At 39.6% G+C, this 16095-nt stretch overlaps 1 protein-coding gene across 4 annotated transcripts in view; it reads left to right on the forward strand.

Moving 5' to 3' along the window:
- Nucleotides 1–7122: 7122 nt before the first annotated feature.
- The window catches only part of Nalcn (sodium leak channel, non-selective), a 305907-nt gene continuing 296934 nt past the window's right edge, over nucleotides 7123–16095 (forward strand). For 2 of the 4 annotated variants that reach the window (XM_074043034.1, XM_074043036.1), the window contains exon 1: nucleotides 7123–7670. The gene's annotated coding sequence lies outside the window, so the exon portion shown is untranslated. The remainder of the gene's footprint in view (nucleotides 7671–16095) is intronic. The other 2 variants (XM_074043032.1, XM_074043033.1) reach the window with 1 other exon arrangement.

A 16095-nucleotide genomic window follows, 5' to 3' on the forward strand; every position in this document is an offset into this window, starting at 1 on the left:
GCCTGGGAGCTGACCTCAGACCAAGTTCCTTCTACCTAAGCCTCTGTATAGCTGGGATTACAGTGAGCTACAATGCCCAGTTTATTTGTTGAGGTGGGAGTCTCCCTAACTTTGTTGCCTGGACAGGCCTTAAACCACCATACTCTTGATCTCTACCTCCAGAGTAACTGGGATTATAGGCTAACAGTCTTGAAACTGCAAGAGCAGAGGTTAGAAGATCCATAGTGGCAGAGATCAGATCGTGTTGTTCAGGAACCCACCTGAATGAAGTCTGGACAACTGGGAGGAACAGGTAAACGAATGATTCGTCCTTGTGCAGACTTGCATTGACTCCTCACTGTGAAGTACAGCGATTGTTTGACAAACCTTTGACTGCAAATGTCAAATCTAGAAGCAGCCAACACTTTCATTCAGAAGGTGACTGCATGAGGAGACAGTGTGAAAAAGCATGCTTTCCTGCTTTCCAGCAAACACTGTTCTTCTTTCCTTTGATATGCTTCAGTGACTTAGGCGGATCCTGACTTCAAGTTCTTCAATAAAGACCTAAGGGTTCTGTGAAATGGAAGTTTTTAAGCTAAACTATGGGCAGCTGGAACATTCCACATAAGAAATGACATAATTTAAAGTTTTCTAATGTCTGTAAACTGAATCATTTTCCCCAAATATCAAAGCTTTGTTTCAGGTGACTTCTGAGCCCAGCAACCTCCCATCATGATTACTCTCAATCATCAAATCAGAAGATTTTACCTTGAAGGGAAAAGTGAATTATCATGTTTTGATCTAGATGTAAAGTAGCTGGCAATTATAAATAATACTCTTTCTTTATCTACCTGTTTGCCCTGCTTGAGCTTTCACAGAAGACCATAATTTAGCATAAAACTAAAGGTCTTTTGAAATGAATCAGTCATTTATACGGCAATTCCTGGGCTTCATAAAGGTAAGCACCTTGCCGTCGGTGCATGGACCAAATATTGCTTCATTGCCAGGAAAATAAAAACAGACTGGAACACTACATGATTGACTGGGAAATACCAGTTGTCACTCTATTTTTCTCACATCTTACTTGCTTTTATTAATTTTAAGAGTATCAATGCTTTGTCACTAATATGAAATGAATTTCTAAGATCTAAACACACTTCCATCAGGCAGGTTAGTACAGGCATTCAGGGCACATATTGTTTAGAGGGAAGAAATCAGATCAGAATTTTGCAAACATCTATCCAAGTACCTTTTGCAAAGGATTTAAAGAGGAGCCCAATGACTGCTGTTCATTGGGAAATGTAGGTTCATTGGGAAAAGGAGATGTAGGTTTTATTTTTTGTCTCTTTAAACATTTTTTGAAAACTTTTGATTAACACATAGTAAATGTGCATGTGTGGAGGCACAGCCTGATATTTCAGTGCAGGAATATATCATACCATACTGATCAAATCAGGGTAAACCATGTTTCAATCTCCTTATCAATACTTCATGCTACAAGTTCCTCTCTTCCAGTTATTCATAAAATATACAATGGGTTATTGTGCACTATTGCCCCTTCCTTGCTATAAAAGTCTATAAAAGCTAGGCTAAATATTTTCAAAAAATTTTTAATTCTTCTTAAAAGCACCAACAGGCTGACAAGATGGTGATCAATCATTAGGCTGTAGTTGATAAGAAAGAACATAGAAATATGGCAGAAGTTGAAGCCATTTCTGCTATATCTAGGCAAATTAAATTGTGGTTTACAACTTCTTGACAGAGGAGCAGAGGAGTGGCCTCAGTCTTCCATTAGACTCCACAAACTTGATTCCCAGCTATGTAGGTGGCAGAGATGAAAGGATCATCATTTGAGGCCAACCCTGGCATAAACAAGCCGAGCATAGTGATATACAACTGCAATCCCAGCTATGCAGGTGGTGGAGGTAAGAGAATTGTGGACCAAGGCCAACCTCCAGCAAAAAGCAAGAGACCCTCTCTGAACAATATGCTAAAACAAAAGGGCTGGCATGTGTGGTTTAAGTTGTAGAGTGCTTGCCTAGTAGGCACAAGGCCCTGAGTTCAAGCTCAGTACTACAAAAAAAAAAGGCTATGAAGTTGATGAATGAGGAGCCAGAGGACTAAGGAAACATGCCTGGAAGCTAAGCAGGAGGGAGGCATTGCCCCAAAGAGCTTCTCTTCTGAGCCAGCATTAGCACAGACTTCTAGACAAAATGCTCTCCTATAAGAGATACCGAAAACTACAGGCCATTGATTTGGGTCAGACTTGTACCATAGATTAAGGGTGTCTTTAGATGCCTAAAAAGCTAATATAAATCCTCTCTACAGAAATCATCTCCATCTGATGATTTCATGAAGAATATCATGAAAATGTTTTTCCAGAGAGCTACTACTGAAAAAATAACAAAGTTATACAAAGGAAAAAAGAAACCTTTTTGGAAGAGTCTGCAGAAAAAAAATAGATGACAGAAACAGACCCATAAAAATCTTCAGACATTGAAATTATCAGACATGTAAGATAACAACATATATTATGTTTAGAGCATAATAAATAAAAAACAGCTAAAATTCTGAAAGAAATAGCAAATTAAAACAACTAACCTAACTTTATAAAATTAATCAAATAGCATTTCAAAACTAAATGCTGAAAATAATAATTCAAAATACTCCATTAATAGCTAACATTACATAGGAAGGTAGATAGGTGAACTGGAAGATAGACCAAAAGAGCTTTTCAGAATGCATCATAAAACATGAAGAAAAGAAACATACAAAATCAGATTCAGACACATGAATGATAAAGCATGAGTTATGATATACAATTAAATTGGAGCCCCAGAAAGAGAGAAGAAAAAGCAGCAGACATAAATTAATACCAATCCACAAGTTCCAAATATTTAGTAAATCTGAAGCAGGATAGATAAAAAGACATCCACATGTAGACCCATTGTACTAGTCACTGTTTCATTACTGATAAATACTACAGATAAGCAATTTAAAAGGAGACCTTATTTTGGCTCATGGTTTCAGTAATTTGAGTTCCGTGGCTGGCTTGCTCCATTGCTATGGGCTTGTGGTGAGGCAGAAGGTCATTGTCACAGGAGCACATGGAGGAGGATGCTCACCTCATGGTGGCCAGGAGGTAATGGGAAGTTTCTGGGAACAAGATACGCCTTTCAAAGGCATGCCCACTCCTTCCAGCTAAGCCCCACTCCTAAGTCTAACCACCTATCAATACTGCCATCTTATTTTGATTTTGTCAATGGATTAATTCCATTAAAGGATTAATGAAGTCAGAACCCTTATGGTCCCATCATTTCTGTACAGCCATATCAGCTGGTAAACAAGCCTTTAATATATGAACCTCAGGAATACTTCAAGTCAAACCCTAATACTCATCATAGAGAAACTTCAGAATACTAAAAGAGAAAATAATGTTTAACCAATTAGGAAAAAAAGGGGTAATTTAACTTCAACAGAAAAATATCCAGATTGAGTACTGACCTCTCAGAAGTGAACATGCTTGCCAGCATACTGTACAGCATACTGTAAAATTTTATATTAAAGCTGAAAAGCATAAATGCCAAACCACTATGTCAGGAGAAAATTATCAATGAAGATTTAGCAATTAGTGGTCCTGTCAACAAACAAACAAAATGAAAACGTTTGGCACCAGCAGATTTTTGCTAATGGAAATTTGGACAGATATATAAATTGTCAAAACATCAAAAAAAAATAAGCATTTTCAACCAAAGACTAGAAAGTAAAAATTTTAAATGATGAAAAATATATGCAGAAGAGAGATGGTAAGCTATCAATACGACTTTGTGGCAATGCACATTATTACATATAGTCACTTTGGAATGACAAAAGTTTTATTTCATTAGGGAAATATAGTAACTTTACATTTGTATGCACTTTGTAACATAGCCTCAGATCAAATAAAGCACAGTTGGCAGAAATACAAAGAAAAAAAATTAACCCTCAATCATAATGGGGGCTTTTCATACAACTTTTTCAGAAACATAAATGAAGTAAACAAAAACTGAGTAAAGACGCAAAGTATTGAACTATGTGATCAACAATATTGGCCTCGTTGACATGTATGAGACACTGTCCAGAACAATCCAAGTGATGTACAGGGCACTTTCCTTTCATTACACACAAAGATGGAGTTTAGCGCCAGCCTGAACTTTCCAGGAGCACTGAAGAAAAATCAGACCCCAGAGCTGGTCCATCTGGGGCAAGGTATCAGTTATTGTACAAACGTGTCCATTTGTCATTGACTTCAGTATGCCCAGGGCTGGGAATGGGATCAGATCTTCTTAGTGAGACATCTCCTAGTCTGAAGACACCATTCTCAGAAGAAGGAGACAATGACAAATCCCAAAAGCAGCTGTGTGACAGGTGCACTGGCCTCTTAAGAAGGATCTGGGTGTGGGGTAGACAGTGTTTAACACTGTCCACTTTTGCTTCTCAGGCTACTCAGGTCCACTTTTTTCTCACAGCCACTTGGTCCATCCTGCACAGGGTGTCTGGGATTCTACTTGGTCCCAATCCATGGGCCATTTACAAGATGGGACTCCGAATGAACAACACCCTTTGCTGCTCTAGCTGACCCCAACTCAACAAGTCATGCTCATCTCCCCTCTTCGGTTACCCATTTGAGATCCCTTTCCTCCTTGGCAGGTACTTTTTTGGTGTCTTGCCCCATCTGTCCTGAGGGATATGAGTACCTGATTATTGTCTCTTTACTTAGGTATTTTATATAATAAATGAGATCTTTAAGGTTATTTTGAAACTCAAAGATTTACTCCAATCTCTTAGCAGTGTCTATTAAATAGTCAAAACCTGCATCATTTTATTGCCAGTGATTCACTTGAAACATGACCTTTGTTTGTAGAATCTGTCAGCTCCTCAGGGCAATTGCCTCCTTGGCTACTCAGCACAATTAGGTCTCTGTTTTGCTCCCAGCAAAATGTTTAATTGGCATTACCGTTTCTTCCTGATTTCACAATCTTCCTCTTTTTTTTTTCTTCTGAAACCTAGTTTTCTCTGAAAGTATAATCCTAAAGTAGAACAAAATGATGAGGAAGGAATTTTTTTCCATCTACCTGTAAAGTATGCACAGTATGAAAATCATACTTACTCAGAACTATGTGATTCTCCAAGACAAACGTGCCCTTTGTAACCTCTCCCATGGTTTATTGTTCCATAGATTTAATGCTATTTTTCACACACTCAAATACTTCACAGGGCCACAAGGGAAATGAGAAGTGTATACCTAGACAAAGGAGGCACAAGAGGCCCCCAGCGCCTCCCTGATGTGGAATTGCAAACCTGGCCTGCTCTCCTCTTCTGATTTTTCATGATAAACTAAAAATCTCATGGTATTCAAATGTTGGTCATTAACCTTATTTTGTCAAAAATATGTTGCAAGTCAAATAAAACACAGATATCTGCAAGTGACATTGAACCCACAGAGTAGCAATTCTGGAAAAGGTACTTGTCCATCCTTCTCTACTTTTACTAAAAGAAAATGAGAGGGGTGATGGGCAGGTAGGAGAGTAACGTGATATTTTGAGTATAAGTATCTGCCTTTTGGAATGATTATTGATTTCCATATGCAATTAATGCCTAGACATTCCAGAAAGAATGTGTTGAGCTTTTCCATACATCTTCTGACACCCACGGATTCTCCAAGACAGACTGAAGCATCTATGGGTTTCTTTGACTCCTAAGCATGAATCATAGATGCTTAAACACAGGTAGTTCAACCACTGGCAGAGAAATTCCTGTTTGGTAAAAAAAATCTTTCCTCTATCACACCATTCAAAAAATTGTAAAAATCTTGGTTTTTAAATATCTTATGATCTAACTAACAATTTTAACATGAATTCCAAAGAATGATATGCTGCCACATATTTTAACACAAAATTGAAATAAACTATTATTTAGGTCAAACAATTGAGAACAGAGATTATATGATTATGAAATAAATCAATTATCTTTTCTACATAAATTAGGGATAGACTTACCATTGTTAAAAATCACTTTTTTTTTCATTAATTTTTTATTGTTGTGCTGGGTGGGGATACATTGTGGCTTTCACAAAGTTCTTACAATATATCAAATATATCATAGTTGAATTCACTCCCTCCACCACTCTTCTTTATCCCCCCCATTCCTGGAATGGTTTCAACAGGTATCATTTTGGCATACATTTTTTTATGGCAAATGTTTTCAAAATTTCTCTAAAATATCACTTTTTATATAGTTGGTCTTTCTGAAGTCTTCAGAAATTTTGAAAGATCCCATAAAGTTCTGACTATTATGAAATGACCAATTACTTTTAAATTTTCCTTTAAATAAAAGAGGTTAATGTATTGTGAATAGGTTTTTTTAGGGTGGTGTCTTAATTAAATAAACCCAGAAAATACATTTTTAAGATGAAAGTGGGCATAATTTTACTTTCATTCCTGGAGATACAGCCTTTTGTAATAGATGGTTATTCCTTTTTGACTTTTTGAGAGTGGATGTCTCTATCTCTGTGCAACTCTGGCTGACCTTGAATTTGCTATGCAACTCCATTTGGACTCAGACCTAGTTCCTCCTCCATCACCTCCTGGGTTCTGGGGTTACAGGTGTGCACCATCACACCGCACCTACTGACTGGGACTTCTCTTCTACAGCAAGCTTCATTCTGGTTTCTGTCTCCCTATGTGCCTATGTGTATGATGTCTAAATCATAGGCCAGGAGTTCCTTGGTGATTTCAACATCCGACTACATGGAAGGATGCCAGCTCCTAAGTAAACCTTTTGGAGAGTAAGACTGAGGGGTTGACTTCCCCTAAACCTGAGGAGGTGCTTAAAATACAAAATGTACATAAACCTGCTCTACTGGCAGTCCTGGGAGATCTCAAACACAACCTTCTATCTGGGTACTACAAACAGGACATGGGGGATACAGGTATCCATTTGTGAATGGACTTTCAGTCTCATCTACATGACAACGTATTTTAATGGAAAATGTCATCATATTTAGAAGACTATAATATAGATGCGTTCATCTAATTGCAATTTCCTAGTCAAAGGTGGCACTAGTTTGCATCCTCAAACACTGTGTGCAATAGGACTACAGGCGCACCCTCTGGGCTTGCCGGCCTGAGCCCAGCGGCCTTGTGTGAACCCCGCAAACGCCGGGCATCTGAGCACCCCGACGCGGTGGGTGAGCTCGAGAGACCCCAGAGGAGCCTGCAGAAGAGCGCCCAGCTGTTGCTGCGAAACTGACTGCGGGTGGCAGCCAGCGAGAAGGAACCTGCACCGACCCTCGCACCCGCCTGCTCGCCACCAACGGCAGCGCAGCCTCCTCTGCTGCTTCCTCCCTTCAGCCCAGGGCATCCTCGCAGCCCCTGCGGCAAAGCCAACTCCCCCGAACAAACAAAAGGCCCCTAAACCTCTGGACTCCCCTGCCACCCCCAGCCCTCCGCGGCGGCAGGGACTTTAATTGGCACGAGGCGCGCGGAGCAGCGGCCCCAGCCGGGCCGAGCGCGCTGACGGAGCCGCCGTAGGTGAGGGGCCCGCGTCCCCGCCCGCCGTGGGTGCCGCGCCTGGCACGGATCCCGCCCGCCGCCCGCTGTCGCCGCCGCAGCCCGCGGGCACCATGACCGCTCTGAGCGCTGGGGTTACAGGTTGGTCACTGCTGCTGATGCCTGGGAGGCTGCCCCGCGGCCGGCCGCGGTGTCCTGCGCAGGAGGCCGGGATGCGCTGCTCCCCCTTTGCGCCCGGCTGGGCCCAGGAGAAGTGGGAGCGCGGGGCTGCGCGACAGGCTGGGGGCGAGGGGCACGGTGGGCGCCCCCACGTCGCCGAGGGGCGCGGGGAAGAACCACTAAACCCGGGCAGCGATGCGTCCTTCCTGCCCTGGCGCGCCGGCTGCTTGGGGAGCCTGCCGAGAGCTGCGCCTTGGCAGGCCTTTGGGAAGCTGGGCCGCCAGAACCGGGGCCTGCCCCGCCTGGCATCCAGCAGGTGTTGGGAGTGGGAGAGCAGGTGGCTGGGGGATGGGGCTGATGCTCCTCTGGATGGAGGTTGCAGTGGCCCGGTCTGTCCCTGGCTGCTGCCTGGGTCAGCCTCTGGGCCATCTGATCCGCGGGTGGGTGTGGGAGGCAACCCTGCTCCAGCAGGTTTCAGGAAGGGCTCAATGGCCTTCCCCTACCCTCATGCTCTTGGAGACTGCTGTTTACTAAATATCCCTCATTTAATTAATTAATTAATTAATTGACTGGGGCTCAGCAGCTGTCATTAAGGTGGTCACACAGCAAGCAAAGTAGTGTCCTGCCAAAGCAACACCATTTTGTCATTGAACCTTTAAGACCCAGTGGGATGTCCTGGGTGGAAACCCAAGGCCAGCCCAGAACCCTGACCAAGGACTTATCTTCCTCATTCATGTGTTCCTTTCAAGACAATGGGATGACTTTGAACTCAGTTCCTAAATTCTGGAAATAAATACCCTAGGATAAATCCTTCAATCTCAGGCACAATATTTTAAGGACTATTTTGAAGGATATGTTGTAACTACACACACACACACACCTCAGAAGGTTTCAGTCTCAATCTTCTGTTTGTAAAGTTATCAACTAGGCCTGATTTCTGTAGAGGTGAAGCAGGGGCTAAGGATCAGTGACTTTTGTGTCTGTGGTTGATGGAGAAGACTTCTGATAGGGAATCAAAAATTAACAGGTGGCTTTAAAAAATATTCTAATTCCTGTTTTCATGGCTACATGAATAGATATTACATGGGAGAGGAAAAGTGGATTGTGGTAGTTATCTCTGAGAAAGATATACAGCACAATGACTTTTTACATTTAATAATTATTTCAACAGTTCTAAATGAGTCGTGGTTTTCCAAACCTCCACCACAACAAAAATTAGTCTCTTAGCTACTTGGCTTTCATTCTGTGTGCTGTTCTATGTTGGATTTTTCATTCTTTTGTTGTATACGTATATTTTGATTCAGTCACTGCTAAAACTAGATAGTGTGAAGGAAAAGTCAGGCTATGGAGGAAAAAGTGAAAAGGCCCATTTAATTCTCTTAATTAGTAAAAAACATGGCATTTTCGTAGAACTGCTGGACTGTCACTGAAAAGGATTATGCCAGACCCCTGTAAAAACTGAAGAGAAATCATGTCTTTTTAAATGGTGATAATAGAGTTATGGCTTCATATGTGACTTGCAAGATATTCAAAAGAGGAAGAAAATGTATTTTTAAAGGAAAAAAACTTGTTCTTAATGATAACGTTTTCTTGCAGCTTAGTGAATGGATAGTTTCATAGCCCTTCTTCTTTGAGTATAGCATTTCTTTGCAAGGCATTCCAGTTGCTTCTTTTCTGTTACCTGAATATATTGTGAGTGTATGTCTGTGTTTGTACACGTGTTTTGCTTTATTGTTTACCAATAATACTAAGATAATTTCAGAATTTTTATGACTATATCATTTTTTCCTTGAGGAATTACTAAGGAAAGATTGTAAAGAAAAATTCACATATACACCATTATTTTCTAGTATGAGCCAGACACTGGACCAGAAGCTGGGCATTCTGTGAGAAAATGGGTGCAAGCTCTAAGAATCTGTCAGGGAAGACAAATATGTAAGCATGTGCACACACAATGAGATCTCCCATGCCCTAGTTTTGGTTTGGAAGCTATGATCTTGAGCTTCAAGAGATGATGAGTTATCCACCAAAGTGCTACCAACATTTTAGAGCTCCACTGTCCTATTACATATATTCTTAAGTTTCTCAAGGACCTGCCCAATGAGTTTTATACCTTCAAAACTTTTCTTGTGAAAACATTTAAAATTTTTTAATTTTTAGATAGAGATGATAGAGGATGGAGAAAAGCATGTATATGTATCCACAGTTGTGACAATCATGATTGCAATACCTGTGTGTTCTCTATAAACATGCTAAGAGCAGAAATGTAGACAGCTGTAGTCATGATGGGCAGCTTTTATGCTGTTTTCTATTTAACTTTGGCTCAAGTATTGAAAAATATTTCTATGTATTATTTTCTACTTAAAGTTGTAGATGGCTCTATAATACTATATCCAATAAATATTACCTCATTTACATAACCATTACCACTATCTTTGGACATTTGATGTTTCTACTTTTCATCATTATAAACAATGCCCTGATGGATATAGTACCATAATTTATATCTATTTTGTGATTTTTTTTCTTCTGAAAAATTATATTCCTGAAAAAAGAAGCATCTAAATTATTATTGTTATGTACATTATACATATAAATACATTATATATCATCTCTATCTATCCATATATATCTTCAGAAGGGCTTCATACAAAACTAGGAATCTCCCTGTATACCTATCCTTACCTCAACTAGCAAAAACCCCTGGTCCTCCTTATTAATGCTTATACTCTCTCTTCAACAAAATTAGAGATAAGGGTAAAACAGTATCTGCTTGGAAGCGAGAGGGTGAGGGCGAGAGGGAGGGGTGGAGGGGAAGGCAGGGGGCAGGGGGAAGGGGGGAGAAAAAAAAGAAGGAATTCATAAAGACTTCAGATTATAATTTTGAGCAGGATACTAATTATACCTTTGAAGTAAATCCACCATTATAAAAAAAGGTGTTTGTGAATCATATTCCCTCTTTGAAGGGAATAAGAGAAGATAAATTAATTTAGGAATATGACCTTTGCCCTAAATAAAGATTTAAGCTTTAATAAATTTAACTGAAAACCAGACTATAAAATCTCCCTCTCATAGTAAAAGCAAAGTAGGAATAGTATAAGAATTGAAAGCTGAAAAATAAAGGTAAGTAAATACAAGGTCTTTTAAGAAAAATGGTTGTTGAGTACAGTCTTGTTTTGCTTTTGCTTTGCTACTCATACTTAAATAAGTGACCTAAGGAATTTATATAGTGAGAAAATTGCACCCACAGCTAAAGGAAGAAGAGGACCTTTGTCCCTAGGCAACAGAACCCAAGGCATTTCTGATCACTTCGGTAGAGATGGAACTGGACTGATGGGCAAAACTAGTTCCCTTTCTGAGAGAGTTGCACAAAAACAAAGGAAGAGAGATCTAGGGAGTACTCCCTTATCTAAAGGGTAAAGCCTAAAATTGGGAGCAGGAGTTGTTAAAACAGTCGATTAACTTCTGAAGCAATTTCTTGGCAAGGTCCCAGGACAAGTGTAGCTTGGCCAAATGGAACATGCTCAGATGGCAGGCATTGACCCCAAGGGTCCAGAGGTGGGGCAGGAGTTGGGTTCCAGGAAGGAGAGCTGGAGGTTCAAAAAGCCAGAACCCTGCAGCCAAAAGAATCATTTATGGGGCAAATTATCTCCAATTATGCAAAGGAAAGAGATAAAAGGAAGACTATCTGTGGGGAGGATGGTATGTCTGGAAGAGAGCCAACAGAGACACAGACACCTGCTCCTCCTGACAGAGAGCAGAGCAAATGGAACACAGCCATGTTTAAAGTGAAATAAGATCATGTTTTTCCTGTTAGATTAAAAACTACCCCAATATGCAGATCAAAATAGGTTATCATGTGCCAGGAAAAATAAAGAAAACACAGCCAGCTTCTAGATATAGCCTGGTGAGCACTTTGAATTTGAAAATAATGAGAAGGAAAAGAAATCATCAGCATTCTTATCAAGATATTACCTGTGTACAAAGGGACAATTTAGAATGACTTTGTACGCCCTCTCCAAAATCAGCAGCAAAGAATTAAACAAGAGTCTGAAAATGTATAGTTTTGAAAACTATCTCTTATGGGTTAAAAGTGAAAAATAAAAATTACATACTAGGTAAGTGCTAGCAAAACATGGTGAGATTATATGCAAATATCAGAAAAACAGATTTGAAACAAATGAGAAAAAGGACTTTAATAAAGTTACTTTGATAAGGTGCGAGCTTCTTATATATACAAATTATCATAAGATTATAGTACGTAAAGCTGAAAATATTCTTGCATATTTTTTTAAGGGGAGAGACATGGCCCCTAGATTCATCTTCTTCTCAAAGGGCATTAGGAGTGAACAGTTCATCTTGAAAAGAAAACAAAACAGAACTAGAAAGGAAAAGAAAAAATACAGTTTTAAAAATGAAAACACTGCTGAATTAACTGTTAAGTAGGAAAGCTCTGGATTTGATAGAAAAAAGAAAAAAAAACTAGGAGCTACCACTTTCTAATCTATGAAGAATGTGAATCTGTTGTCATCTGTAGGAAATACTAGAATGCCAAGAAAGAGTGACTAAAAGGAGGTTAACGAAGAAGGTGTCAGAGAAATCTGGTGATCAGACTGTGTTAATGGAAGTGAAAAGGTCCACAGTTAGAGATGCAGCCATAGGAACAAACACTAACAGATTTGGTGACCAAACAAAGACAATAAAATGGAGGGATCTTTTAAAAACAAGTTCAGGTTTTTAAACTTGAGAGATTGTGGGTGTTTTTGTAGGTATTGTGAAGGTAAAACAATTGATTACTTCTTCATCTTTCAGTTAATAGAATCTATCAGTAAAAGAATTGACCTCATTTTTCCTAACTGTTCTTTTTTTATTATTGTTATGAAATCCATGTTCAATTAGTTTCATATATCATTTCTGTAGTAGAGGAAAGATTTTTTAAGAATGACTTAATGATGTTTTTGAAAAGTACAAATTAAGAAAGCCTGTATCAGATAAGCAGAGATTGAAGTATATTATTAAAAAAAGATTAAAGTTCCTTTTTCCCTGAGCTCAATTTGTCAGAATTTTATGAAGAAAAATAATTTTGACTAAGGGGATCCTCAAATATAGTGTGAAATTAGAACTTTGACTTTCTGGCAAACATAGACATTCAGCTTTTAGTTTTGAGAATGTTTAATGGCATCCCTGGATGATTCAGATGTTAAGCAATCTCTTGAAATGGCCCTTTTAAGTCATTACCATCTTTATTCAAACCTTGTAGATCCGTATTACAAAATGAAGTAATCACTAAAAAATAGGCGTCTTCTGCTTTTCCATATTTAAAAAGAATAGCAAGTTTTGAAAACCACTGTTTTAAGTCATCCACCTTCTTAGTGTGCACTTTGCAGATTCATATTATAAGATTATTCAGTGGCAATAAAGGTAATTATTTGGGGCTGGAGATTAGCTCAATGGTAGAGCACTTGCCTAGCATGCACAAGGCCCTGGGTTTAATCCCCAGCATCTTTGCCCCTCACCCCACAATGACATAAGCATTTACCCCTGATCTTTCATAGTATTTAGATGACAATAGCAGCTTGCCAAAGTAAAATGCCTATCATTGGACTATTAGGTAGTGAGAATCTTAGGCCTTTTCAGTACTATGTGAAAGATGGGAGAGGCTTTAGAGACTACTCTGACATAGGAAGCTTAAGGATCAACCTGTGGCCATTTTTATCCTTAATGTTCCTTTCTGAAAATTTCTCTACATTTATATTGTACCCAGGATAGATTTTTAAAAATTAAAATATTTATCCCTTCTAAATGTGGAGAGAATAGCTTAAGCCAGTTGACTGAACTTTCTAAGTAGAGGCTGCTTAACCTTCCACATGCAACCTGACTACCTCACTCTGCAATGAAAGTGGGATCTCAAATAGTCAAGTCATGGAAGCAGAGTAAAATGGTGTTTTCCAGGGCTGTAGGAAGGAGGACTGGGGAATTGCTAGTCACTGGGAATAAGGTTTCAATTGTGAGAGGATATGATCCACAGGTCTGTTATATTGTGCCTATAGTTTACAACACCAGCCCCTAAAAATCTGCTTGTAAGGTAGTTATGTTAAATGTTCTTACTGCAATAAAACAATTATCATTTTTTAATACAATCATTTAGGTAACACAAACATGACCTTGTTCTTTCTCCCACTGCTGTACTGTTTTAGTTTGTGCATGTTGGATATTAGGGGCATTGTAATTTATCTTGAACTTTTTCACCAAACCCAATAATTTTTAGAGGCCAAAGAAAAATTCAATTTTCATAATTAAAAAATTTAAACAATCCTTAGTGAAATATGCACACTGTTTTAGAATATTTGTTGAAAGAGTCAGAGAAAAATACATGCTGCTGTTCTTGGGGACTTAGGAGACCTAGTTAGTATTTTAAAAAGTGAGGGCTCCTTTTCCATTTCTAATCAGTATTTTGACAAAAAAACAAGAAGAAAGAAGAGCTTGTAGTTGGAGATGTTCTTTGGAAATGGTTGGCTTCCTCTGTGCTGTTCAGTCACCCACCTTGGGTGGCCTTGGCAGTTCTGCTGGGACTGGACCAGTTTATGATATCCTGTTTTTGCAGAGCTGCATCCTGATTTAGTGAGGGTCAAGACAGAGATGAGTAAGGACCACAAAAGAAAAGTGACCTTTGGAAGAAGGAGGAAGAGAAAGAGAGGGAGGGAGGGAGGGAGAAAAGGAGGAAGGGAGAAACAGAGAAAGAGAGAGAGAGAGAGAGAAAACCACAACCAAATCAGAACTGAAAACCAACCACAAGGATCCTATAATTACTGGGAGATGTGGCGGGGGGAGGGTTAGAACTCCTCAGCTATGGAAACACACATTGCTGCTATGATCCCCAGGAACTGATTAAAATTTGGGGGATGTCTTACTTCTGCTAACATGAACCTCTCTGTGATGTTGCCTGGGAACACAGGACTCCAGGCTATATTTCAGGAGAAAACAATCCAGCTGCCTGCCTTTCCTTCAAGCAGAGGCCAGGTTAGAGGGAAAGTCTCATCCAGTCCATTGAAGTTCCAGAGCAAAGGAGCCCCAGGGGACTGAAGGATGCTCTCCGGAGAGGGCTGCAAGATCAGTATTACAGGTCTAGTGGTAGGCATGCTCTAATTTAATTTCTTCATGTAGACCTGGGACAGGCAGGGACTGAGAGATTGTCTGCGCTCTGGAAAAGGAGATGATTCCATCCATGAAACCTTGGAAAGGTCTGATTGAAAGATGATGCAGAGGGCAGAATATCACAGGGGTCAGTGTTGGAAGGGCCTGGCTGCCTGATGGTTCAGCACATACTGGCTGTGTGAGTCCTGGTAGACACTTACCTTCCCCAAACCTCAGTTTCATGGCAAAACAGAAATAAGAGGGACCTGCCTAATGAAACTAATCCAAAAAAAATGTTCTTAGGTTCAAACCTAAGACTTCGAGCAAATGTGAGGTATAAGTTCTTTAAATTTAGGTTTTAAAAACTATCTTTAATTTCAAATGTAAAACATCATCCTTGTCAAACATATAAAAGTACAAAAGTTCTTAAGATTAAAAAGTAAAAACCTGTTCTTTTGCTCTTTCCCCCTACCATCCTTATCCCAACAAATTAGACTTTGTACTTGGATTCCAAACTTGCTCCTGACTCCTAAGGAGCTGGGCATGTTTGCCCCAAATTTGTAATCTGTACAGTGGAGAAGATACTAAAACTTACTTCAGAGATAGGGTAGAGCTCAGAATGGTGCCTGGCCAGAACAATGTCTCAATCAATGTTTGTTTTCAGCTTTTAGGTAAAAGAAATGAGTACCTAATGCCTAAGCATGCTTCTGTTCTAAATTACTAGAAAGGTTTATGGACCATCACTCTTCCCCAAAAAGATGATCAAATGAATAAACATATGAGCTGCTGCAGGGGCATTAATCCACTTTATCACTGGAGGTCACCTTGGACATAACCTATTGCAAATGCCTCCCAGACATCGCAGAAATACTCTCTGTAAACACCTCAGTGTGCAGAGATTGTCTCTCAGAGTACCCAGAAAGGAGCTTGCCACATCTCAGGACAGCCTGACACTTCATTACTGGAAACTTCTAGATGGCAGAATTCTTTGTACCAAATAAACAGCCATCTCTTGATAACTTTTAATCGATAACTTCCATTTAGTCTGGATTTTCCCTTGAGGATGAATTCTAGACATATTCTAGTACACTTTCATTGCATTTTCTCTAAATTTTGAACAAAAATGAACAGAAGCATTTACTTAACATTTACTTATCTGATGATTTCACCTCAGAGAAAAGAGGAACAGAAATCGTTAGAGTACAAAATAAGTTTGACTATATCCTGGGCTTTGGATTTTGAGTCTGACAGAAAGCTTTCTCTCAGTAAATAC

This window comes from Castor canadensis, chromosome 10 (genome assembly GCF_047511655.1).
Source record: "Castor canadensis chromosome 10, mCasCan1.hap1v2, whole genome shotgun sequence".
NCBI lineage: Eukaryota > Metazoa > Chordata > Mammalia > Rodentia > Castoridae > Castor > Castor canadensis.